Here is a 5,932-nt window from a genome sequence, read left to right as displayed (position 1 = left end):
ATGCCGCTCTGGAGCACAGGCCAGCAGCGCGCAGCTCAGCTCTCGAGGCAGACACACATGGAGCGAAAGCAATTACGGGCCACAATACAGATTATTTTGGCCTTACGAGTTTCAATGGGCTAATGGGGCCTGATCGCAGGCAGGAGTAAAATATCTCGGTAATAAAGCGAAACATTTGGCTGTTTGAACCAGTGCCAGTTTTTCTAACAATTTCCATCTTAAGCCAACGCAACACATATTTAATGAAATCTTCTATAAAACCTTTAACAGCCTTCAATTCATTTCAAGTGGTAAATGAGTCAGCAGTTTAAAATGATGAGCGGGATTCAGGCTCTGTCTCCGTTACTTAAGAGTAAAAGTGATTCTTTTTAATGCTTTCCCCCCTAAATAACTTTTTTTTAAAGTGGCTCTATCAATAAGGAGATAAAAACCACTCACACTTGTCGATCCACTCACCTGTGAGTCAGTCGGAGTGGCGCTAACATTCCCAGGAGCTCCTTGGGGCAGTGACTTTCCTTTGTCAGGCAGCATGGCAGAGCGTATGGTATTACAGACAGTCTTTAAGCATGTGAGCAGCCAATTACAGGTAGTGGATTAATAACAGATTTATTAGAGCATAAGCTTTCGTGGACTACAGCTCTCTAAGGTGCCACAAGTACTCCTGCTCTTCTTTTTGCGGATACAGACTAACACGGCTGCTACTCTGATTAACCTGGATTAATAACCTCACCTGGCTAGATTTTGGCGAGAAGCAATATGTCAGTCAATATTGATGATGTGCGTCTAAAGAGCCATCATCCAGGAGGCTGGCTTCTCTGCCGCTTGCCTGCTGGGTGAGCTTGCACAAGTCACAGCATCGCTCAGTGCCTCAGTTTCCCCATCTGCAAAATGGGGATAATGATACCAACTGGCTTTGTAAAGCACTAGAAAAGAGTTAGGTATATTACCTGTTCATACAGTATTGTTCCAGAGCAAGCCAGCCTGACAGGGTTGTGGCCTGTAGGTGCTACTGCCATAGACATGATAAACGGCAATCATGTTTAATCATCAGCTGCTCCTACTTATACTCAAAAATAAGGAGAAGGCCAGTATACAACAAGGTCAGGATAGCTGTCTACAGCTGCTCTTTCCTCACACGTCCTGTTTCATTCCCTCGCTACCCCCTCTCCTTCTCCCCCAGCCCAGTTAGATCCCTTTCCAGATTCCCATTCAGAGGAGGGATAGCTCAGTGGTTTGAGCATTGGCCTATTAAACCCAGGGTTGTGAGTTCAATCCTTGAGGGGGCCATTTAGGGAATGGGGTTTAAAAAAACAAAAACTGTCTGGGGATTTGTTCTACTTCGAGCAGGGGGGTTGGACTAGATGATCTCCTGATGTCCCTTCCAACCCTGATATTCTATGATTTCCCTAACTCTCATTGGACTCCTTTCCCAGACCCCCAACCTGTAGGGACTGTCCTTTCCCCCCCCTCCATGTGCATGCAGACCCTAGATCAGACTCTCCTGGTCTCATTTGCCACTGTTTTACACCCAGGGTGACTCCATTGACTTCAGTGGATGATCCAGTTCTACAGCAGTGTAAGAAAGTGGAGAAGCAGAGCTTAGAAATCCTTCTAGACTGATCTCAAACTGATCCCTGCTTCATTAGACTAGACTCTAGAGTCAAGTCTTCAGCGGTACCCATCCTTTGTGAGGCACAGACAGGAGCAAAAGGGAGCGGGTTAATTTTCTGATTCTGGAGCTGCATCTACACCAGCGTTACCCCCTCTGGTGGCTAGGCCTGCAAGATAAAACACCTGCTACTGCTGCTACCATCCCCAAGAGGAGAGTTCCTTTAGCTCCAGTGGTAGAAGCCCTCATCCTTCAACACAGGAAACGCAGGCATCAGGCCCAGCTCCCCAACTGCACAGCGCAGTCTGGTGTCTCCATCTGTAACTTTCCCCCCAGCAGGCCTGGATTCTCCTGGGCCGGAGTGGGGAGAGGGTTTTAGATGACTTCAAGCCACCTTAGTGCTCCCTGTATTCTGGTGCAGCCAGAGACTTGCCCAGCTCCCAGCAGGAGCGGCCTCAGGAAGTAGAGGATAGCTGTAGACTGCACGGGGTATTCTAGTCACACCTATACCCAAACCGCCCTCTGCATCGAGGACTATGAGCAAGGCTAGGCTACAGCCCTTACTCCAGCTCCACCCCAGTGAGGGAAGTCTCCTGTATAGGGATGTTCTCGAGGAGTCATTTCTATCCCTTTTACACTGCTGGAACAGACTGCAAGCCATTGTGTATCTGAAAACCAGGCACCTGGCGTGTTATTTGCCTTTCCCTTGGGCATACAGGTCTCTGATCCCCGACCCCTCCGCAGGGCGACCGGGTAGCATACAGAACCAGACACTAGCTGCATTATGGTACCTGCTTATTTTAATAATGAAATGGCAGCTCAGTTAAAAGGAAGGGGCCTGCCAAGTTGCCCTATTATGAGGCTCACCTATAAAAGCTACACAAGCTTTGCAAAACATTTCAAGTCGCCTGATCACTGTAATTACTGGACTGGTGCCAGCACAGCTCTATAGCTCTTCGACACCAGCAGGTTAGGGAGAAGGGGGTGTGAGAAAAAGCTTTTAGAATAAAATGAATCATTGTTCCCTTTCTGGAGAGCTTTATTTCCTATTATATTCATTTCTCTTTATTCCAGCAGGTCACCGGGATGTAAAACAGCCACCTGCTGGGGGCGGGGAGGTGTCATTTCACGGGTCATGGCACTTAATTTGTTATCTGTGAAAGATGCAGGCATTTCGCATGGATGTGTATTGCTGGGAACGGTGTGAAATCTGGGGCAGGATTGTTAGAGAGGTGTGTAACCTTCCATAAAGGTGTGGGCAGTCCCTGTGCCCCCTTGGGGCATGATGCCGTACTGTGATTGTGACCCACCTTAATGCCCCATCTCTACCCTCTCCACACACACACCCCCGGATTGGGGCAGCCCAGGGCAAGGAGAAACCAACACACACTAACCAATAGCATGTCTCCTTTGACTAGTGTTTCAGGACAGGATCAATTACAATATGCAGTTCATCAGGACCTCACCCCAAGGCCCTGGGTCAGCTCCCAGACTTAAAGCTGACAAACAAAGTCTCTCATTCGGCCAATCTCCTAGAGCCCGAGAGGAAACAACTTCTACTTCCTTCACCCTGACTCAGCTTCCGCTTTATTTCGCCCAGCCCTTCTGTGGCCAGTGCCTTTGATTACATCCCAGGTTTTCCCAGCTGTAAGGTTCCAGCCCGTTCCTTCTCTCTCTCTCTCTCTCTCTCACAGGCAGACGCCAGAGCTCGATGTCCAGGTTCCATAACCCGTGGAGAACCTCTGTATCCAAGGAGGCTAAGCATTGTAAACCGCCCTGGTCCAGGACCTACAGTCAAGTGGACAAGGAGGCAGGTGCAGTGATGAACTCCTGAACTTACTGAGCGTGTTACACTCTCTTCGCCACTGATGCTTCCACTTTGTAAAGACGTCGTTTTCAGCTCCCTGGCAGCGCAGATCACCCAGGCATGCTACAAAGCCAGCAATGCTCTTGTCCAAGGGTGTATGAGATGCCGTAGCAAAGGACTGTCAGGAGATCAGCTCTGTGTCATCCCCTGGTCTACAAGAGTGGGATTCTGCCTCTGAATGCAAGCAGGCTTTTGAGTTGGCACATGTCCCCTAAGGGGGTGGTACATATCCTCCAACCTGATTTTGAGCTTTGCTAGAGAGGAAGGGTGGCATTGTGGTTAACGCACCGTCATAAGGGTCAGGATGACAGCTGGCTGGGAATTTTTTGACCAAACTTATTTTTGCCAAAAAAAAAAGAAGCAATTAATCAACACTGAATTTGGACAAATTTCCCAACTTGGAAAAATACTGAGATAAAAGTTCTGAAATTGGTGAAATGTCCCATTTCAACCTTTTCAAAATGAAACCGTTTCAATTGTTCCTTGTGACGGGATTTTTTGTTTCAAACTTTAATTTACACCATAAAAAGGTGTCTTTTGAAAAAGACAAATAGGTCAACATTGAAAATAAAAACATTGATTGTCCCAAACCAACCAAAGACTGATGTGGGATTTTTGGTTCACAACATATTTTGGCCTTTGCAGTTCAGGATGGGAAATTTTTTCAAAATGTTGAAAAATCCCCTGGGATAGAACAACCATCTCCTGCTCAGCTGGCTGTAGTGCTGACTTCCTGTGTGACCCTGTATAACACACACAGCTCTGTCAATCTGCCGGTTTTCTATTGCACTTATCCCTAGCTCAGTGTCCTCAAGGAGACTTTACTTTTAAATGCCTCCACCCCCATTAGATTAGCATTATATACACATGAAAGGTTAGGCAAAGAAAGAGTCTATTTTATGGTTTTGAGTCAAAAACATGTGAAACTCCAATTTTGTATGGTTTCTGACCCCAAACCAGGTAAAATGTAGCTGTTTCACCTGAGTTTGAAGCCCAAGCCCCTTTGCAAGCAAACCCTTTAAAGGTTCTCCTGGAGCCCCTGGGAACTGAAATTTCCACGCTTTGCACAACTATAGTGACTACATGTGTGCAAAAAGGCACAGTGTCACAGTTCGTGAGTTCACAATTCATGCCAGACAATTGGAGTTGACGGGTGAGGGTCAGCAGCTACATCGATATTCTCCCCTCCCCTCGCAAGCCTATAATCCAAACAGCACTTACGGCAATTCCAAGAAAGATAGTGTGCACTAGGGCAGATGTAGTCCAGTTCTGATGTGCTAAGCTTTGCTAAAAGCCTTAGATCAATGAACTCAGCCTTGAAGCCTTGGCCAGAAAACAGCCTCAGAGCCACACAATAACCCCCAGGCAATGTCCTGAAGTTGCATTGTGGTTTTTGTCTCAATTTGTGCATGAATCTTTGCAACATGAAGTTATTCGTTTTCTATTGAAGAAGTTTGGCCAGACAAACTACAAATATCAACAAGGGCCATCGTGACTACACCTGCCACCAAAGGGTGGTGGGATTTGGTCAGCTAATTTTCCTAAGGGCAGAAGCCCAGAGCTGCATACAAATATGTTTGTACGATTGTGTACTTAACTTGCACCACACAGTTACTGTGAGTGAACACAGAAATTGCCAGCTAGACACCTATGGCTGGATTCTGATCTCACTTGCCATGTAAATCTGAAGTCAATGGAGTTACCTCGAAGCAATGAATTCATCATCCAGCCATTTGTGTGCACTTGATTTAGAGAAAAGCTGGTCAATTATGTCATTGTCATGGTCCTAAGCTACTGGTAATACTAGCTAAACTGTTCCCAGGAGTTTTTTGGCCTAATTCAGGATTTGTCGTACCAAATTTGCTGTGAGATCCCTGTTCTTATAGAGTTTGCAGGTCAGAGAGATTGGAGGAAGATTCAGAAACGGGGCATGGTTAACCAGCAGGAATCTCTGCTCCCTTGTCAGAGTCCCCTATCACTGCCCTGTCCTACGAGCAATGCCCAGTGTGAAGGGGTGGCTCAGCTCCTTAGATTAGGCACCACAAGGTTCCCTGAGGCTACATGAGAATTATGAAATGCGGCACCCCCTCCAGTTCCTACTCACCTGTGACTGACCCCCTTCACCCTACATTTAAGGTCTGGGCAGTGACACCGCTGTGACAGTTGCTACAGGATGTGCATGCATTTCGACTGGCAGGTGGGGCCCTAGGTCGCATGGGCTAAGGATAATCACAGATGCTCTGAATGGTAAAGTATCTACAGCCTGATGGGAGAGATTACCTTAATGGTGAAATTCACCCTGCACACAGTTGTCCGTGCACCTCTTACAATGGACATGACCGTGCAGTTGACAGATGGACTGGGCTCAACTACAGTCAGGTCTGGAGGAGCAGGAGCGAATCACAGCTAGCTGTCTGTGAAGCTCTCCTGGAAAAGTAACATGCAGCTCCTCAGAG

This window comes from Trachemys scripta, chromosome 21, assembly GCF_013100865.1.
Source record: "Trachemys scripta elegans isolate TJP31775 chromosome 21, CAS_Tse_1.0, whole genome shotgun sequence".
Taxonomy (NCBI): Eukaryota; Metazoa; Chordata; order Testudines; family Emydidae; genus Trachemys; species Trachemys scripta.
This window is presented reverse-complemented; position numbering follows the sequence as displayed.